Source organism: Triticum dicoccoides, chromosome 3A (genome assembly GCF_002162155.2).
Source record: "Triticum dicoccoides isolate Atlit2015 ecotype Zavitan chromosome 3A, WEW_v2.0, whole genome shotgun sequence".
Taxonomy (NCBI): domain Eukaryota; kingdom Viridiplantae; phylum Streptophyta; class Magnoliopsida; order Poales; family Poaceae; genus Triticum; species Triticum dicoccoides.
In genome coordinates this window covers 611099594-611108991 of record NC_041384.1, presented here as the reverse complement: position 1 = coordinate 611108991, position 9398 = coordinate 611099594, and the positions used below count along the sequence as shown (strand labels likewise).

Genomic DNA, 9398 nt, shown 5'->3' with positions numbered 1-9398 from the left:
ATAACCCACAAGTATAGGGGATTGCAACAGTTTTCGAGGATAGAGTATTCAACCCAAATTTATTGATTCGACACAAGGGGAGCCAAAGAATATTCTCAAGTATTAGCAGCTGAGTTGTCAATTCAACCACACCTGGAAACTTAATATCTACAGTAAAGTGTTTAGTAGCAAAGTAATATGATAGTAGTGGTAACGGTGGCAAAAGTAATATTTTTGGTTTATAGTGATTTTAACAGTAGCAACGAAAAAGTAAATAAGCGAAGAACAATATATGAAAAGCTCGTAGGCATTGGATCGGTGATGGAGAATTATGTCGGAATCATGCAACAGTTATAACATAGGGTGACACAGAACTAGCTCCAGTTCATCAATGTAATGTAGGCATGTATTCTGAATATAGTTATCCGTGCTTATGGAAAAGAACTTGCATGACATCTTTTGTCCTACCCTCCCGTGGCAGCGGGGTCCTATGTAACACCCACAATGCGGCTATATCTCCCACATGTCGGGGCACGACTTAGAGGCATAGCCGCATGATAGTTCTGTCGCAAGTGGGGTAATCTTCACACAATCCCATGTACTGAATAAGAAAGGGATAAAGAGTTGGCTTACAATCACCACTTCACACAAATACAAGTTAAACATACATCATCCATAATACAATCAAGGTCCGACTACGGAACCAAAATAAAAGGAAGACAACCCAAAATGCTAGATCACCGATCATCCCTACTGGGCTCCACTACTGATCAACAGAAAATGAAACAACACAACGAACACGATCTTCATCGAGCTCCCACTTGAGCTGTGTTGCGTCACCTGCACTGGTATCATCGGCACCTACAACTGTTTGGAAGTATCTGTGAGTCACGAGGACTCAGCAATCTCACACCCGCGAGATCACGACTATTTAAGCTTATGGGTAGGAAAGGGTAGTGAGGTGGAGCTGCAGCAAGCACTAATCATATATGGTGGCTAACATACGCAAATGAGAGCGAGAAGAGAAGCAACGCAACGGTTGAGAAGCTAGAAGTGATCAAGAAATGATCCTGAAACTACTTACGCACAAACACATTCAGTTGCGCATCAAGAGCGGGCGCTCGTGATGTCCACGTCGGATTCGCTATGGGACAAATGGTTCGCTTCATGGAGAAGAAAGAGAGAAAGAGATTGGCCAGCGGCCCAAACCCCAGTCCCCACCCCCCTATTCCTCTCCCTCTCCCTTTCCCTCATCTGCCGCCGCCGCCACCGGCGCCCTCCGCACAACAGCCACCGCCACCACTGCACCCAGGTGTGGCGCTGCTCTTCCGCACGACCCTGACGGCAAGGCAGCGACAAGAGCATCAGAGCCACTTTTGGCCTCCCCACGCTGGCCTGCGCATCTCCGCCCCCTGCTTTGCCTCCTCCACCACCGGCTCCTAGCGAGGCGGGAACGAAGCCAACATCGCCCTCCCAGGTTCTCTTGCCATCCCTCTCGCCCCCTCCCTCCCTGATTCGTCGTCTTTCCACCACTCTCGTTCGTCAGTTGCCACTCTCTCCTGCCTCCCCTATCACCCTCGATTCGGAGGCAACAGAGGATAGCCCGCAGGCGAGCTCAAGCTAGAGGCAGTGCTGCATTGACATATCCAACCATCCTATATGTCCACTTTTGGTCCATTATTTCTATACACCAGTCATTTGATGAATTGCTATAAGAAACTTATGAAGTTTTTTGCTATATGTTTGAAGCAGGTAAGGCATGATGTAGCTATACTTTTGAAAATCACTCATGATTGTCCCGAGTCCCTGGCAATGAATCATGTGGTGATGCAAATTTCTGCTGTCCCTGCCATTCACACTGACGAAAGCTTGTTGGAGTGTCTTCAACCTTGTCGATGTTCAGTGAGCGAAAGTAAGCACAATTGCCTTCTTTTAATCCCCACACCTTCTAGCCCCTTCAGATTATGCTCTCTTTACTAGGTTTCTAATTTTGCTAGATTATTTTCTCTATCCTCGGATGCTTAATCTTGGTAATTCGCTCAGCTCCAGTGCTAATCAACTCAAACAATTTAGAATAGCAAGCTTTATGTGTTTTCCCTTTTGTTTTCTGTGTGCAAGGTGTATGCAGATCTATTGGAGTTCATACAATGCAATGGCTATAGATTAATCAGTAGTTTCCTTTGTTCTTATACTTGCAGATTTGGATTCTTCCATTCTCGTGCATACCACCTTGCAGAATTGAACAGTGATTCCCGGTCTCCACTTCAGATCTATTATATGGATGCAGAACATATGCCAAGATGTTTACAGTATTGTGGTTGCGCCATAGAAGTCTTTCTTGCTGTGAACCTAATTTGGAATCCAGTGTTTCTGTCTCTATTTGCTTGTTCTGAATTCGAGAGTCTTTTGAATTTCAGAGTATTGATCAATCATTTAAAGCAGTGATTACATACTTATCCAGAAAGTGGTACTCTTGTTCTGCCTTATTTTGGAGGAACATAAGGCAAGTTTCTATTAATACCCTCCAACTAATGGCAAGAAGTTTGATCAGTTTCATAAACTCCCTATATTTCTAGCTCCAGACCATGATTTTCTGTGCTCATATTTTTCATGTATTGTTTACTAGTCATACATACATTCTACTCACTAGGGTTTGATCTTATCTTCCCTTATATGAATGAAAGGTCAGATCGAATTGGGATGACTTTCTCCACGTCATTAAGGATCTTCTATTACCAAGCATGGGTCATCTTCTTTTGACAATTGGTAATGTTTGCACTTCACAGTAAATTGGGCATATTCACTGGTTCTTCCTCCTACAATGGTGCATGCACAAATTTTAATAATTCCGTGTGCTGGCCAGTAAACTTCCAGTGTTTACTTTCTCAGACTTCTCACTAGCTTATGTTGTCTGTTACATTGAAGCGGTTTGAAAAAGCAAGCAAATCGTTCGAGCCTACCTATTTATATGGTGTGGAGAAGGTAAGGTTCTTGGCTTATTGATATCATCTGGTCATTTTTATTGATGCGGGACTACTTAATGAACTTCCTAGCTCTGGCACTGACAGCAAGAAAATAAGCTTCTTTAACCAGGTGTGTCTTCTGTTGTATCCTTGAAATATTTCACGACATACGTTGAATGGATGATAGATCGCATACTTGCAAGGGATATTTACTAACAAACTACCAAAAATATATAGTTGCTTTATTGTGACAATTTTTTATATAAAAGGCACATGTGAGCTTGGTTAGTAGTTTTCTGTTGGAAGTCCATGGGATTTCATATGCACAAGTAGATGTATTGTTTCTTTCATATGCATGAACTATCCAGAATACTCGATTATTCTCTTTGTTTCAAGTTTGCTGTTCTTTTCGAGATTAAACCCATGGTGAACAATTGGGATTATATATAACTAAAATAGGTTTGATTCGCAAACACTGAAGCATGTTTGGTTTCAAATGTATCTTTGCTTAGTGCAGGTCTTACAAATTAGTTCTGAAAGTAGGCTTCAATCCACCAAGATCTCGATGGAGCTTGAACATTGATGTGAGACGAATATCAAATCTTAAATTGTAGTGCAAGCATCTATCATCTACAAATACTATGTGGTAGAAATAATGATGAGAGGATGTCTATTGTGCTTCTTTTAGGTTGCAATGGAACTTCTATTTCTATCTATGTACTCCAGATAGCCTCCACTGTACCTATCACTTGTGATCGAGGACAATTCCATGTGTACTAAAATTTCTTGTGCTATCACTTAGATTTGTGTTCCGTGCCACTCTAATCTTCTACCTATGCAATCTCAGCAGCTTCTCATGTATGAATAATTACTTGCATATACTGTCTAGATCTTATGGTCAAGTTGGTTATACATTTTGGTTTGACAAGTGGTGCGGCGCTTTTCCTATCTAACGGAAAACCATGTATATGTAACCAACAAGAACAAATTATCTCCTGGAAGGAACTTTTTTCTTACCTGTAGTTGTTTTGTTTATAGAAATAATGCATTTACCATTTGTTGTAACAAACATTTTTATTTTTTGGCATGCATGGTTTCAGCCTTTGGTGCTCAATTCTGTAAATTGATAATTCGCATAATATATAGAAATTTTCCTAAAAAGTTTTCAGATGTTTTTATAAATCTTAAACCTACTATCCTCTGTTGATTGCTCTATGGTGTATTACTGATTTTGCATGTTGCAGGGAGCAGGAACCGACGCTGTCTAGGAGGTAGCCGAAGAGGGGTTCGTCTGCGTGTTTGCTTTGTTTCCTGATGGCTACCATGAGGTGATTTTGATTGCACTGGATGTTAATTATTGCTTAGGTTGTGCTCCTGCTTCTCTTTGCTAATATGTGCTCTTTTTTCACAGGTTGGTGTTAAGTGAGCACGAAGTTGTCATCATTCGTGAATCATCTGTTTCGTCTTCGTTTCGTCCAGCTTGACCTTCATCCGTCGTCAAGGTAGGATTCCTCATGTGTTCATCCATATATATATAAAGCACACTCATGGTGTCGTGGCTCGTGCGTGACCTACCACTGGAGGTACACAAAGTTCCTCAGCCTGAATCGAGATGCACTGCTGAACGATTGGCTCATGACACCCTTGTCTGTGAGATTTCTGAAGATCATTTGCCCATAAAGATTTCTGAATGTCTTTGAATATTGAGTTTCTTAAAGCTTTGTTCTGCCTGTGTATAGAACACATGAAGTGAGAGTCTCTGATCAAGGAGTAGGCTATTCTGCAGGACAAGAGGCTGCCTGAATGGTAAGAAATTCAGATCAATCTCAGTGTCAGTCACTCGTATATATATTTTCCATTGAACTGTCTAATTACTGAATTGATCAGTGACTAATTGCAGAAGAATTTTGGATAGGATTAGTGCTCGGCAATTGGTATTACCAGGTTGGCACGCAGATTTCAGCCTCTTTGTTGAGGCTTGCAGTGGTTAGTCTGGGATGAGCTCCAGGGATGGGTCATTTCATATCTGTCCTTTTCTTTGATTTCTTTTTGGTTCCTGCTCTGTAAGGTGATTCTCGGCTGAAATTACCAATGAAGGTAATTATGGTCTACCACAACTATCAATCCATATTTTAACTTGGAGTTGAACACCTGCACAATAGTATAAAGTTTCCATGTTCTGGCTGTAATAGGATATATCAGGGCATTTTGAAAAGCCAATCCATTATCATGGTACCATGGAACAAACAAATAGTTACCTCACTTTTTGGTATTTTCATGAAAGCTTTGGGTTGGGAGGTGTGTTGCATCCAAGTTGTATTGCTTCATTGATTCTCATCTCAGTTTCTCTCTGCTTAATGTGTGGGAATTAGACAACATGTGCTGAAAATGATTGCTGGTCAATCTAGCATGGAATTTTGTGTAACTTAACATTATAGTTACATCACTGGTCTTTTATTTTGTACTTGTCATACAGTTTGTATCAACCTACATCCTGCTACTTTGATGTACAAATACATTTCCATAGTTTTTAGCTCACGTTGTATACTGGTAATTTGATTGCTCTAATATTGTTTCAGGATAAACAACCCTGTAGAGCTTGCGGCTGTAGGTGTATCTATTGTCGTGTATAGTAAGTTTTTGAGTCTGAACATTTTCCGCTGCAAACACTAGGGAGTGTCTCAATTATCGAAAACATGAAAGTCTGTTGCTAAATAGGTTATATTTGCTTTCTGTAGCCATCATATGAAAAATGTATTAAAGAACTGAGCATTATTTCTTATGGAATGGCATATTGTTATTCATATGTGTATTGTTGACTTGCCAAATTATTCATCTCCTATAGTATGATCAGATGAATATGAAGAGTGTGGCTTCTATTTTTGTTACCATACCCTCATATTAAACCATTGTTGAGTGTTTATATTGGTTAGTGCTAACATCTACCTGATGGTTAGGTGGCTATTTGATCAAAGCAGGAACTCTAAAGTCTGTAGACAGCCTATGAGCGCAGAGAAACGTCTCAAGAGGTGCGCCATGGGCGCGCCCCTACCCCTAGTAACTCCAAAACCGTGTTCACTTCCTGGACTCTGTCGGAAAAAGACCATCATGGCTACACACGCGGTTGATGCATTTTAATTAAGTTAAGTGTCAAGTTCTCTACAACCGGACATTAACAAATTCCCATCTGCCACATAACCACGGGCACGGCTTTCGAAAGTTCAACCCTGCAGGGGTGTCCCAACTTAGCCCATCACAAGCTCTCACGGTCAACAAAGAATATTCCTTCTCCTAGGAAGACCCAATCAGACTCGGAATCCCAGTTACAAGACATTTCGACAATGGTAAAACAAGACCAGCAAAGCCGTCCCATGTGTCGACAATCCTGATAGGAGTCGCATGTATCTCGTTCTCGGGACACACCGGATAGGTCAAGCTACGAATAAAACAAGCCCTCAAGTTGCCCCGAAGTGGCCCCGTAGGTTGCCCGGTTCGGACCAACACTTAGAGAAGCACTGGCCCGGGGGGTAAAATAAAGATGACCCTTGGGTTGGTCGACCCAAGGGAAGGGTAATAGGTTATTAGGCAAATGTAAAACCAAGGTTGGGCCTTGCTGGAGGAGTTTTATTCTAAGCAAACTGTCAAAGGGTTCTCATAACACCCAACCGCGTAAGGAAAGCAAAATCAAGGAACATAACACTGGTATGACGGAAACTAGGGCGGCAAGAGTGGAACAAAACACCAGGCATAAGGCCGAGCCTTCCACCATTTACCAAGTATATAGATGCATTAATTAAAATAATAGATATTGTGATATCCCAACATATCCATGTTCCAACATGGAACAAACTTCAACTTCATCTGCAACTAACAACGCTATAAGAGGGGCTGAGCAAAAGCGGTAACATAGCCAAACAATGGTTTGCTAGGAAGGTGGGTTAGAGGCTTGACATCGCAATATGGGAGGCATGATATAGCAAGTGGTAGGTATCGCGGCATAGCAATAGAGCGAGCAACTAGCAAGCAAAGATAGAAGTGATTTCGAGGGTATGGTCATCTTGCCTGAGATCCCGCAAGGAAGAAGAATGAGTCCATGAAGAAGACAAGCAGACGAAGTCGAACGAATCCTCACAAACACGGCGTTATCGGAACTAACCCGAAGAAGCAACACTGGAAAGAAGCAAACAACATATTAAACAACCATCACATAACATGACATGATGCACAATCAAGTATGATGCATGTCCAGTTTGATGAGGCATGGCATGGCAAAGTGCACAAACAATACTACAAGTTAAGTGGAGCACAATATGCAACGAGTTTCATATTGACGGAACACCACAAGACTTATTTAGTTCTCTCTCATTTAGGTACCCATCAATATTAAATGTTTTTAAACATGGCAAGAGGTGAAGCATAATAAAACTACCTATCTAGACAAGTTTAAATGAGGCCGGAAATAACAAACAACAATTCCGGAAAAACCTCATGTGCATATTTTAGGTTTGGTACTATTCTTCCCTAAGCATAATTTTAGAGTTGTTAAACATGCAAGTTGAGTGCACCATGTTAAACTAGGCATTTTTCTACCCCATTTACATATAAAGTTTATTAAATTTGGAGCTAAAGTTATTAAGTTATGAATTAAAGCATTTTAGCATGGCATTATGCAAAATAAACACAAACAACATTTTAAACACTTTTAACATAGATGAAAGTGGCAAAAATATTAATCTACACAAAATTCTAAGCATTTTTCATATTTAAATCATTTTAATCCGAAGCATGTTTTGAGAGTTATTATATGCATGAACAGTAGGGAGTTTTCTGCAAAATTTCTCTCTCTGGAAAAATAGGAAAAACGTTCTATGGAAAAAAACATGAAACGGGCCGTATCTATTGGCCCAACAGAGCACAGAGAGTTTGGGGTGGCTGCTCACATTGGGCCATGGGCCTGGTCGGTGGAGCAGCGGCTCGAGTGTTGGGCCTCACGCAGGGCACGGCTTGCTGGATCTAACGAAGGGAGGGGCGTTGGTCAACGCGGATGTTGGGTGCTCGACGACTCGCGCGAGCTCGATGCAGATCATGATGCGGCAGCGGCTGCAGGCGAGCTGAGGAGGGGACGGTTCGACGCGGGCAGCGAGACGGCGAGCGAGTGGCTCCTGGCGAAGCTGGTACAACCGCAAATGCTGCAGGGCTTCGAGCACGGGGAGTCAACGCGTCCTCTTCGAGCTCGCTGATGGTGACGACAGCGCATGATGGGTGAGGACGGAGGAGATCCGGGGCGGCACGGTCTTGGGCATTCGGATCCACTGGCCAAGACGAGGCAAGGGCGGTGCCATGGATGAAGTAGCTACGACGGGGCATGGGACTCTAGCAATGAGATCCACGGGGATCATGAGGCGGGCGACAATCTTGATGGTCAGCAGCGCCATGGGGCTCCCATGCAGAGAACGAGAGAGACTTGAAGGCAGGGAGCTAGAGAGCCAAGAGAAAACGAACAAGAGGAGAGGGAGAAGAAGCATGGGCAGCGGGGAACTCCTCTCTGGCAACACCGGCGCTCGTGGCTCCAGCGTGGAGGCCTCGAGCACCTCTCGAGCGGGCACGCAGCTGACTGCTGGCGGTTGCGGGAGCTCAGCGGGCTCCCCTGGCCATTAGATGCAAGATCCGGCGGTCAGGATTGACAGGAGGGGCTGGATCTGGTTTGGTGGATTGGGCAAAACGAGATAGGAAGGCTGGTTGCGCGTGGGTTGGCTCGGGTGGGATCCCGAGGAAGATGCTGCTGGCAGCGGCATGAGGGACAACTGCCTAGTATTTAGGGTTTGTCTAGAAATGGACAAAGGGGACACTATATATAGCAATTCAGATTAGTTTAGGGCCGTTAGGTCCCTCCGATCATAATCGGATGTTCCGAGATAATTAGGTTAGGAGAGTCAAAGAAGAAACCGACACTACAAAAAAAGACACATCCGTGACATGTTGGGACGAACGAAAAAAATTTCTGTCATACATATGACACTTCTATGACAATAATTGTGACAAAACCCGGTATCATCATAGATGTGGTGGGCTCCTACTTCTATGACAAAAAATCATGACAGAAAATGGGCTTTTCGTCCTGGGCGGGCCGGAGACGCAGCTGCATGACATTCTTTGGGCCGTCCATGACGGAAAACACCATGGTAGAAGCGAGGGGGAGGAAAATTTCGGGGAGTTCCCGGTTATGGTGAGAGGTCGGGGCCAAGCGATGCGCGTTTCTCTCGTACACGTACGCGCGTGTGTGCGAGGCGTTGGCTCTAACTGAACCCGAGCGAGGCGTTGGGCTCTAACTGAACCCGAGCGATTGCACTGCAGGCTACGCGTTACTGAACCCAAGCAGTCGATCAATGGCTGTTAACTGAACCTGATCGAGCGATTCCTTCGCTACTGCTGCTAACTGAAGCCGACCGATGGGAT

General features: G+C 43.5%; 2 long non-coding RNA genes across 4 annotated transcripts; both read left to right on the top strand.

Annotated features, from left to right (window-relative positions):
• Nucleotides 1–1251: 1251 nt before the first annotated feature.
• Nucleotides 1252–2567, top strand: LOC119272304. Its single transcript, XR_005134731.1, has 3 exons — nucleotides 1252–1456; nucleotides 1732–1891; nucleotides 2178–2567. It is a non-coding gene; the product is annotated as an uncharacterized LOC119272304 (long non-coding RNA).
• Nucleotides 2568–2664: 97 nt separating this feature from the next.
• On the top strand, nucleotides 2665–5654 carry LOC119272303. 3 transcript variants are annotated; one of them, XR_005134730.1, is made up of 4 exons: nucleotides 2665–3526; nucleotides 4187–4270; nucleotides 4354–4748; nucleotides 4830–5654. It is a non-coding gene; the product is annotated as an uncharacterized LOC119272303 (long non-coding RNA). The 3 variants fall into 3 exon arrangements; XR_005134729.1 differs by having other exon boundaries at nucleotides 2665–4270; nucleotides 4354–4592; nucleotides 4682–4748; XR_005134728.1 differs by having other exon boundaries at nucleotides 2665–4270.
• The last annotated feature ends 3744 nt before the right edge of the window (nucleotides 5655–9398 follow it).